Source organism: Bos mutus, chromosome 2 (genome assembly GCF_027580195.1).
Source record: "Bos mutus isolate GX-2022 chromosome 2, NWIPB_WYAK_1.1, whole genome shotgun sequence".
NCBI classification, from domain to species: Eukaryota; Metazoa; Chordata; class Mammalia; order Artiodactyla; family Bovidae; genus Bos; species Bos mutus.
The window spans coordinates 127,520,390-127,532,447 of NC_091618.1; the positions used below are offsets into that span (position 1 = coordinate 127,520,390).

The 12,058-nt window shown below is 38.6% G+C and overlaps 1 long non-coding RNA gene and 1 other non-coding gene across 2 annotated transcripts in view; both read left to right on the plus strand.

The window, feature by feature from the left end:
- LOC138990428 (uncharacterized) overlaps positions 1–12,058 on the plus strand; it is a 92,656-nt gene that overhangs the window by 29,397 nt on the left and 51,201 nt on the right. The gene's annotated exons all lie outside the window — the stretch shown is intronic.
- Positions 4,583–4,654, plus strand: TRNAH-AUG (transfer RNA histidin (anticodon AUG)). The gene has a single exon. It is a non-coding gene; the product is annotated as a tRNA-His (tRNA).

The window sequence follows — 12,058 nt, forward strand, 5'->3', positions numbered from 1 at the left end:
AGTGATCAATTTAATAATTAAGCTATTTTGTGTAGTGATATAACTTCAATAAAACATAAAATGTTCTTTCCTCAAGAAGGTATATTATAAACGTTGATGGATTTGGTATTTTGTTAAATAATTATAGTGAACTAGTTGGCTCTATTTTTGGTTCATTGAAAATACAAGGGTTCTTATTTTATATGAAAACACATTTTAGAGAGTAACAAAAGCTTTGAATTTTCCTTTAGTCTAAATTTTCTGCAATTTTATACATCATACTGTAGTTGTGACTGAAAGTGAAAGTCACTCAGTTGTGTCTGGCTCTGCAACCCCCTGGACTATACAATCCATGGAATTCTCCAGGCCAGAATACTGGAGTGGGTAGCCATTCCCTTCTCCAGGGAATCTTCCTGATCCAGGGATCAAACCCAGGTCTCCTGTATTGCAAGCAGATTCTTTACCAGCTGAGCCACCAGGGAAGCCTTTACTTGTTTCCTACAGATTCTAATTTATAAGTTTTGAGTTGTGAGCAAGGGGGTGTGATTGGAATAATTATTTGGAATAATAAAAAATAAGTAAATAATAATTATTCCAATTACATACCCCAAATCACAACCCAAAACTTATAAATTAGAATCTGTAGGAAATGGAACCTGGTCTTATTTTTTGAAAGTATCACAAGCAAATCTGATGGGCAGCCTTTTAGAACAGTGATTTTTAACCCCAAGGTATTAATGCCATTTCTGAATGGTAGAAGGAGCACTAAAAAACATTTTTTATAAGTATATAAGGTAAAATTAGAAGCAAAGATGTGTATATATGACAAAATTTTTATACATTTTATATAATAAAATACATATTTCAGAATATAGAAGGTAGCAATAGTACATGAGATGACATGCTACATTCATCAAACGTCTTAGAGTAAGTTTGGATTTGAGACAAAGAAGGCAATATTTAGCTGAGGAGTGTTGACTTTTCAAAAGTCTTAACTGCGGGAGCCGGTGAGGCATTCCACTCGTGACAAAGGTCATGAGGAAGGAGGCTCGGCATACGCAAAGGCGGGATCGAGCCTCAGGAGTCCCCGGATATTCTCGAGCATTTTCCCCCAAAACCAGAGTCTGCCTACTTTATTGCTTTGTGCTCTCACCTCTGACTTTACTGGGGGCTGTCCCCTACCACCATCTCGCTCTCTCTGTCAAAGAGTTAACTTACAGCTCCAATTAATAAAGTTCCTGGGCAATTAGGAGTGTTTAAATCAAACCCCTCTGATGGCTCTCTAACTCACCTGACAAGTTTACCCGGACTCCTGCAGCTATGCATACGATTGTTTACAGTCTCCCAGCCTCCAGAGGCATGGGAAGCTTAAGATATTCAAATAGCTTAGAGCCTCTCAGAGAGTTAAAAACTGTCAGAATAAACTAGTAAAGGATTTCATTGATGAGTCAATGCTTGTTGCCAAGTTTTCACATCCCTGAATTGTATCCTTGAATATGTATCAATTAATAGTGGGTATGTAGAAAAAAATAAGTAGTGGCCTTGGTGTTAGTAACTTTAGACCCTTAAGGTAATAAATTCTTTCTTTGTTGTAAACCCATTACACATCCGCCCTATAGGAATGCAATTTTATCTTTGGAAGATGGTGCCAAACCTTGAAATAATTACTCTTAGAGAAAGTAAGTCTTTGTTGATAAGTCCTTGTCAAGAGTCATAAAATGTTAGTAGGCCTTCTGGCCAGAAGATGATGTAAATCACCTAAACCATTTGTATTACATTTGCAGGAAAGAAACCTTGGTTTTTGATAAGAATCAAAGACTGCTGACTTTGCATCCCCTATTATCCTCTATGTGTAACTTAGGGTATAAAAGCCCCTGTTGAAAATAAAGCTACGGGCCTTGTTCACCAGCTTGGTCTCCCCATGTCATTCTTCCCTTTAACTTCCAGCTGAGTCTCCATCTGGGCGCTGGAACCCACCACGCTTACTAATCATGCCTGGGCTTCTAAGACCCTCTCGAGAAGGAGTCTAGGTGAGACACCTTCCGCTATTCGAGAGAATATTACGTAAGTGGTGCAAACTTCTTGTCTTGAAGTTTTATTGGTCTCCCAGCGTAAACCAAGCTACTCAGCTTCTTTTCTCCACTGAATTTTCCTACTGAGCTATCCTCATTCTATTGTTCCCTATATCTCTAATTAGCATATAAATAGTCGCCTGGGCCGTCTCTCCTTCGAATACCCTGGATCAGCTGGGGCTGGTCCCCAGCACTTTTTGTTTGTTTGTTTGTTCAGTTGCTCAGTTTCCCACTCTTTGCAACCACATGGATTATAACCTGCCAGGCTCCTCTGTCCATCAAATTCTCCAGGCAAGTATACTAGAGCGGGTTTCCTGCTCCAGGGGATCTTCCCGACCCAGGGATCGAACCTGCGTCTCTTGAATCTCCTGCATTGGCAGGCGGATTCTTTACCACTTCACCACCTGGGAAGCCCCTTAACATTTTAGAATAAATAATAAGTATAAATAAAAAGGAATTTCGAATTTAAAACTTTAAAACATAGACTGATACAGATTTTTGTTATGTTGCTTCAGTCTCTCACAACAGCACTGATTTAATTTTCCAAAACAAATTTAGTAAGGTTTTGAATAAAATAAATAACAAGCCACTGTCAATATATAGAGTACTAGATTTCTAGAAAACCGAAAAGTGTTAAAAAATACTTTGTGTTTGCATCCAAAATTAAGCTACAGAATTATGTTTTCTGATTATTATAAATATATTTCATCTACATGAATGGGGGTGTATCGTCATTTGAAAGTCTTATGGTGGTGATGGTTTAGTCACTAAGTCATGTCCAACTCGACCCCGTGGACTGTGGGAAAATGAAAATAATTTTGTGGGAATATATTGAGCATTGAAACTTAAATCCCTGCTGCAGAGTCACTAAGTGATAAGGTTATTCCTCATATCATTTGTGTTAAATGAAAAGACTCCACAGATTTTCCAAACTGTCCCATGGAGTCAATACCACCCACTTTGAGAACTCTATTTCTCTAAAGATAAACTGGTTGTGGACTGTCATTTTTTTTTTTTTTTTTTTTTTACTAGTAACCAACCCTAAAGTCAAAGTTTTCTCTGGGATCCTTAGGAAGCTTCTGCTAATTCAGAATGTGTCAAAGCAGATAACTGATCTCCAGACTGCAAAGTACTGTAACTTGACACAATCAGACATGACAGAGCGACTGAAATGACTGACTGACTGACACAGTCGATGTAGTATGCACTATTGGAGCTTCATTCATACCCCCTGGGAAACTGCAATTCCATTATATGTCAATGATGTCTATCTTTCTGCCTGAGAACTCTCTCCAGATCCATAATTTATAGGCTGAAACTGGCTTAGATTCAGCCCTTAGTGATCGTCACTCATCCATTGATAGAAGTGGATTGAAGGATAAATGTCCTAGCTCTCTTGAATCTTGGATCAGACAACTCGGGCATATAGCAGAAGTATTCCTCAAAATTGAGCTCTAGTTACCTTCAGTAGTGTGTTTGTTAGTCGCTCTGTCATGTCCATCTCTTTGAGACCCTATAGACTGTAGCCCACCAGGCCCCTCTGTCTATGGGATTCTCCAGGCAAGAATACTGAAGTGCATTGCCATATCCTTCTTCAGGATATCTTCCCAACCCAGGGATTGGACCTGGGTCCCCTGCATTGCAGGCAGATTCAGTGGTAATCTAGCTAATTAAAGCATATTTTATTACTTTTGTATTTATCCTCATTTTGATTCCCACTAACTGGCAATGAGGCATTTTTCTCTGAGTACACCTCACCTTAAGACAGTTGGTGAAAGATAGGATTCCAGAATTAGGTCACATGCTGTCCAGATGTCACTAGACCCCTTGCTGGTGGTAACAGAGGTGATGATTATCCATAGCACTTTGTACAGTGCAGTTACTAACATGGATTAGTTTAGAACATAGGTGGAAAGTTCAGTTCAATTCAATCACTCAGTTGTGTTTGACTCTTTGCCACCCCATGGACTGCAACACCCAAGGCCTTCCTGTCCTTCACCAACTCCTGGAGTTTACTCAAACTCATGTCCGTTGAGTCGGTGATGCCATCCAACCATCTCATCCTCTTTCATCTCCTTCTCCTGCCTTCAATCTTTCCCAGGATCAGGGTCTTTTCCAATATATCAGTTCTTCGTGTCAGGTGACCAAAGTATTGGAGTTTCAGCTTTAGCATCAGTCCTTCCAGTGACTATTCAGGACTGATCTCCTTTAGGATGGACTGGTTGGATTTCCTGGAAGTCCAAGGGACTCTTAACAGTCTTCTCCAACACCACAGTTCAAAAGCATCAATTCTTTGGTGCTCAGCTTTCTTTATAGTCCAACTCTCACATCCATATATGACTACTGGAAAAACCATAGCTTTGACTAGACAGACCTTTGTTGAAAAGTAATGAAGTTAGCAGTGGTTTATGTATTAGCCCTAGTGCTTGAAAGAATGAATGTGATGGCTTATTATAGAGACTGTGTTGCTGATGCTTGTTAATATCACAGAAGTCCCAAGAAAGAAAGCAACAGACATATATTAGCAAACTTCCCTGGTGGCTGAGATGGTAAAGCGTCTGTCTATGATGCGGGAGACCCAGGTTCGATCCCTGGGTTGGGAAGATCCCTTGGAGAAGGAAATGGCAATCCACTCCAGTACTATTGCCTGGAAAATCCCATGGACAGAGGAGCCTGGTAGGCTACAGTCCATGGGGTCTCAAGGAGTTGGACACGACTGAGCGACTTCACGTTCATGTTCATGAAACCCAGAAGGTATTTTTGGCAGCCTTGAGAAAATCCTTATCTTCTGTAGCTGGAGATAAAAGTATATGAAAATCAGCATCTTAATTGTAAGAGGTGTTCACCACAAAGGAGGCTTAATTTATAGCTGTAACAGGTCTCTCACGTTGCTCAGCCCTGATAAGGAGAGAATGAGACCCTGAGGCTAGCCAGAGATCTTTAAATGTCTGTTTTCCCTGGACACTCTAAGTAGGCTGGGGAGATTCCACCCTTGCTAGAGAGCAGCCTTATGCTCCTTGGAGATTATGGAAAGTTCTCACTGAAGTTAATACCTTGAAAAATGATTCATGGCCTCCTTTGATGTGTCTCCACCTCCACTTATTTAGAATGCAAGTGAAAAAGTACAGTTTCTGCTATAGAAAGAAGATTATGCACCAAAGGACCTACAGGTTCAGGCTCATATGTATTAGCTGGAATCTGAAGAACATGCTAGAAAATGGATCTTGAGGGTGTTAGGCCAGGGAAGTTAAAATAAAGGCTCATAGGAAATTGTTTGTTTATCCTGAAGCTCATAAATCATTTAGCATTTTAAAAATGCACTAGGAATACTGGTGATAGGCCTAATATGTTTCAAGAAATTGTTCCTTAAAGCTTAGAAGCACCAACTTAATGAGACAGAAGTGTCAGAGCTACATAAGCAAACTATTGAGAAAGCAGGCAAAGGCTCAGAAGAAGTGAGCACGTTATAATAGATTTATTATATAAGATGAGAAAAACCACCAGCTGACAATGTACTAGGAAGGCACAAGGAACAATATCTTCCCTGGAGAAATAAAATTAAATTAATAAAATGACATCATCTTCATTGAGAAAGTCAGTAATATCTATCTTCTGTACCCTCTTTGTTTTAAAAACTATATTAATGGAAATAAAATCAGGAATTAATCTATTTGTTGAGATAATGATGAAAATCTATGCATGGGTCACTAGTTGAGAATAAAATATTAAAATATCAGAAACGTTCTATAAAAAGCATTTTAAATCTGCATTAATGAAGTTACTTATTGATTCTAAATAAAAATAAATGTTAGTATAAATGTTCAGGTAGGTCAAACTAAATATTTTAAATGATATTAGTCAATTATCTAAAAATATATAATGGATTAGGACATTTTTTTCAGAAAAATTAAAGCTAAGAAATAAAAATTATGAGTTATGGGCTTCCCTGGTGGCACTAGTGGTAAAGAACCTGTCTGCCAATGCGGGAGATCTTGGGGTTGGGAAGATACCCTGGAACTGGCAGTCCGCTTCGCTATTCTTGCCTGGAGAATCCCATGGACAGAGGAGCCTGGCAGGCTACCGTCCATGGGGTCACAAAGAGTCGGACACAGCTGAAGTGACTTAGCATGGCACAGAATATAAGTAAAAGATATTAGAGAATATTTTCCAAAATTTATTAACTGAAGATAAATTAAGTTTTGCAAAATAGATTTCATCATTGTTCATATGTCCATAGATCATTATAAATTCAGAATATATATTTTAAGGTTTCTAGATGAATTGCCTGGAGAATCCCAGGGATTGGGGGAGCCTGGTGGGTTGCTGTCTATGGGGTCGCACAGAGTCAGACATGACTGAAGCGACTTAGCAGCAGCAAATGAATTATAGATATTAATAATGTTTCATGCAAAGTTTTATAGATAAGCTTTTTATTAATTCAATGAGAAATTATTAATTACCTCTCAATCTGATGTTTTTTATTCTGTAATGTTTACATTTATTGAATGTTTACCACGTTCCAGGTTCTTTGTTAAATTTTACATTGATTTGCTTATTTAATTCTCACACTAAACAATGGCATAGGCATAATTATTATGTTAAAAAATTTAGAAACAAAAAGTTAGGCTAAGAAGGATGAAGTAATTTGCCTAAGATAATATAGGAGCTAGTGACTATACTGGTATTTGAATTTATAAATCTGACTCCAGCATGACTACATTTAGCTATTATGGTTATAAAAGTACATAATCAATGACATAATAACTGTGTATTTATTAAACTTTCCAAATCACAGAGTATAAAAACTATTCAAACAATGATTTCATATAGCTTATATGCTAGATTTTCTTAACTTGTGTTTCAAATCACATAAATTTGACTTGCAGAGTAACAAATAAATCAACCAACAGGAGTCCAGAGGACCACTGGCACACCAATTGAATCTTCCCTTTGCTATAGGCCCACAATCAAAATCTGTAAGTCCTACTTTTGCTTTTCCACGTCTCAATTCTCATTAAAATAACTGTAGTTTGGGCTGTTTTATGGGCCATCAACTTCTAACAGACTCCAATCATTTCTCTTGCATCAGTCACTCATATCTATTAGAGTTAAAAACAATGAAAATGAAAAAAAAAACAACAACAACAACAACCACTGTCCCCTGATGCTCTTTTGCTTGAAAACCCCATGGGCTTCTGAAACAAGTGCCCACTTCTCAGGCTGCCATGAGGGGCTGGAGACTTCCTCCCCACAGTGTACCAGCTAGCTCCCTGCCTGGGCACTGGATGTTTGCTTTTAGCCTCTGCCATGGGTTTGCTCACGTTTGTTTCGTCTGGAATGTGCACCTCTTCTCTCAGTTCAGTTCAGTCCAGTTCAGTCGCTCAGTCGTGTCTGACTCTTTGTGACCCCATGAATTGCAGCACACCAGGCCTCCCTGTCCATCACCAACTCCCGGAGTTCACTCAGACTCACATCCATCAAGTCAGTGATGCCATCCAGCCATCTCATCCTCTGTTGTCCCCTTCTCCTCCTGCCCCCAATCCCTCCCAGCATCAGGGTCTTTTCCAATGAGTCAACTCTTCACATGAGGTGGCCAAAGTACTGGAGTTTCAGCTTTGGCATCATTCCTTCCAAAGAAATCCCAGGGCTGATCTCCTTCAGAAAGGACCAGTTGGATCTCCTTGCAGTCCAAGGGACTCTCAAGAGTCTTCTCCAACACCACAGTTCAAAAGCATCAATTCTTTGGTGCTCAGCTTTCTTCACAGTCCAACTCTCACATCCATGCATGACCACTGGAAAAACCATAGCCTTGACTTGACGGACCTTTGTTGGCAAAGTAATGTCTCTGCTTTTCAATATGCTATCTCGATTGGTCATAACTTTTCTTCCAAGGAGTAAGCGTCTTTTAATTTCATGGCTGCAGTCACCATCTGCAGTGATTTTGGAGCCCCCCAAAATAAAGTCTGACACTGTTTCCACTGTTTCCCCATCTATTTGCCATGAAGTGATGGGACCAGATACCATGATCTTCGTTTTCTGAATGTTGAGTTTTAAGCCAACTTTTTCACTTTCCTCTTTCACCTTATGCAAACTTAACCTTTCTATAGATTTTCATTCAACTTCTCTCCAAAAAGATTTATCATTGCATGTTAAGCTATAGATGGGTTTTTCCATTAATTATGCTTACAATAACGTTTTATTAAGATTATTATTTCAGTCAAAGATTACAGATTCTTAGAAATGGACGAAGCCTAAGAGATTATTTAGTTCCATATATGTTTAAGATAAGGGAACTGAGCTACTCAGTGTAGTACTACTCAGAATTATATTTTAATACATCACTTTCTTATTTCTAAATGTTGGAATGACCAAAAAATTCATTTGTTTTTTTCTGTACTCTGTTACAGACAAGTCTGAAAGAGCTTTTTAGCCAGCCAAATACAAATGTTTTCTGTTTTCTTTTTACTTTCTGGGCCAGTAATATTTACCAAATAGTTACTGATTGATCTGTGTTTGCACACCATAATTTTTTTCCTGGGCTAGTATACATTAGAATCACATTGGAGGCCTTGTAAAAGCAGTTTGTTGGGCCAGGCCCCATTCCCCAAATATCTGATTCTATCGGTTTGGGGTAGAGTCTGAGAATTTTTCTTTTAAACAAGTTCTCAGGTGATGTTGAAGCTGCTGAATCAGGAGTCAGGCTCCGAGAACAACTGGCTTAGGCTTTTAGCTGATAAATATAGCAACTTACATTAAAAACATAATACTGCTGTTCTAGATATCTATTTTCCTCTTTTTTTTTAATTTAGTATACTTTTGATAACATCAGGAGGAAAAATACAACATATTTGCTTTGTGTTATTTGGTTTTAGATTACCTGATTCATCAATATAAAACATAATATATTTTTTTCCTTTTCTTAATTACTAGGTCCATGGATTTACATATACTGCTTTGTAGTCCTGATAATTAAGGTGTTCTTTTTCTTTACATTAGCAGTAAAATAAGTCTGTTCAATTTTAATAAATTATTTTTCTTTCAAATTAAAAGAATAAAAAAGAATGTCTAAATAAATATCATTAATCATAACCATTTCTTACTCTTGGTGATGGTTTTGATCACTGTCTCCTGTAAAATGTCACGAACCTCCATCCATAGTTCTACAGTCACTCTGTCTATCACATCTAACCCCTTGAATCTATTTTTCACTTTCACTGTATAATCCTAAGGGATTTTATTTACGTCATACCTGAATGGTCTAGTGGTTTTCCCTACTTTCTTTAATTTAAGCCTGAATTTCGCAATAAGGAGTTCATGATCTGAGCCACAATCAGCCCCTGGTCCTGTTTTTGCTGACTGTATAGCGCTTCTCCATATTTGGTTGCAAAGAATATAATCAATCAGATTTGGTATTGACCACCTGGTGATGTCCATGTGTAGAGTCTTCTTTTGTGTTGTTGGAAGAGGGTGTTTGCTATGACCAGTGCGTTCTTTTGGCAAAACACTGTAAGCCTTTGACCCACTCTGTTTTGTAATCTAAAGCCAAATTTACCTGTTACTCCAGGTATCTCTTGACTTCCTACTTTTGCATTCCAGTCCCCTATAATGAAAAGGACATCTTTTTTGGATGTTAATTCTAGAAGGTCTTGTAGATCTTCATAGAACCATTCAACTTCAGCTTCTTCAGCATTACTGGTTGGGGCATAGACTTGTATTATTGTGATACTGAATGGTTTGCCTTGGAAATGGACAGAGATCATACTGTCATTTTTGAGATTGCACCCAAGTACTGCATTTTGGACTCTTTTTGTTGACTACAATGGCTACTCCATTTCTTCTAAGGTATTCCTGCCCACAGTGTTAGATATAATGGTAATCTGAGTTAAATTCACCCATTCCAGTCCATTTTAGTTCGCTGATTTCTAGAATGTTGACATTCACTCTTGCCATCTCCTGTTTGACCACTTCCAATTTGCCTTGATTCATGGACCTAACATTCCAGGTTCCTATGCAGTTTTGCTCTTTATAGCATTGTACTTTACTTCCATCAGGAGTCACATCCACAATTGGGTGTTATTTTTGCTTTGACTCTGTCTCTTCATTCTTTCTGGAGTTATTTCTCACTGATCTCCAGTAACATATTGGGCACTTACCTACCTGCAGAGTTCATCTTTCAGTGTCCTGCCTTTCTGCCTTGTCGTACTATTCATGGGGCTTCAAGGCAAGAATACTGAAGTAGTTTGCCATTCCCTTCTCTAGTGGGCCAAGTTGTATCAGAACACTCCACCACGATCGTCTGTCTTAGGTGGCCCTACAGACAAAGGAGAAAAGGAAAGATATACCCCTCTGAATGCAGAGTTCCAAAAAATAGCAAGGAGAGATAAGAAAGCCTTCCTCAGTGATCAATGCAAAGAAATATAGGAAAACAACAGAATGGGAAAGACTAGAGATCTCTTCAAGAAAATGGCAGATACCAAGGGAATATTTCACACAAAAATGTGCACAATGAAGGACAGAAATGGTATGGACCTGACAGAAGCAGAAAATATTAAAAAGAGGTGGTAAGAATACACAGAAGAACTGTACAAAAAAAAGACCTTTATGACCCAGATAACCATGATGGTGTGATCACTCACCTAGACCCAGATATCCTGGAATGTGAAGTCAAGCGGGCCTTAGGAAGCATCACTATGAACAAAGCTAGTGGAGGTAATGCAATTTCAGTTGCACTATTTCAGATCTTAAAAGATAATGCTGTGAAAGTGCTACATTCAATATGCCAGTAAATTTGGAAAACTCAGCAGTGGCCACAAGACTGGAAAAGGTCAGTTTTCATTCTAATCCCAAAAAACCCACAATGCCAAAGGATGCTCAAACTTCCCCATAATTGTACTCATTTCACACTACCAAAGTAATGCTCAAAATTCTCCAAGACAGGCTTCAACAATATGTGAACTGTGAAATTCCAAATGTTCAAGCTGATTTAGAAAAGGCAGAGGATCCAGGGATCAAATTGACATCTGTTAGATCATAGAAAAAGCAAGAGAGTTCCAGAAAAACATCTACTTCTGCTTTATTGACTATGCCAAAGCCTTTGACTGTGTGGATCACAACAAACTGCAGAAAATTCTGAAAGAGATGGGAACACTAGAAACCTGACTTGTCTCCTGAGAAATCTGTGTGCAGGTCAAAAAGCAACAGTTAGAACTGGACATGGAACAACAGACTGGTTCCAAATCGGGAAAGGAGTATGTCAAGGTTGTATATGATTTAACTTATATACAGAGTACATCATGAGAAACACTGGGCTGGATGAAGCACAAGCTGGAATCAGGATTGCCAGGAGAAATATCAATAACCTCAGATATGCAAATGACACCACCCTTATGGCAGAAAGTGAAGAGGAACTAAAGAGTCTCTTGATGAAAGTGAAAGAGGAGAGTGAAAAAGTTGACTTAAAACTCAACATGCACAAAACTAAGATCATGGCATCTGGTCCCATCACTTCATGGGAAATAGATGGGGAAACAGTGGAAACAGTGGCACACTATTTTTTGAGCTCCAAAATCACTGCAGATGGTGACTGCAGCCATGAAATTAAAAGATGCTTGCTCCTTGGAAGAAAAGCTATGACCAACCTAGACAGCATATTAAAAAACAGAGACATTACCTTGCCAACAAAGGACCATCTAGTAAAAGTTATGGTTTTTCCAGTAGTCATGAATGGATGTGAGATTTGGACTATAAAGAAAGCTGAGCACCGAAGAATTGATGCTTTTGAAATGTGGTGTTGTAGAAGACTCTGGAGAGTCCCTTAGACTGCAAGGAGATCTAGCCAGTCCATCCTAAAGGAAATCAGTCCTGAATAGTCATTGGAAGGACTGGTGCTTAAGATAAAACTCCAGTACTTGGCCCCTTGATGTGAACATATGACTCATTTGAAAAGACCCTGATGCTGAGAAAGTTTGAAGGCAAGAGGACAAGAGGACAACAGAGGATGAGATGAT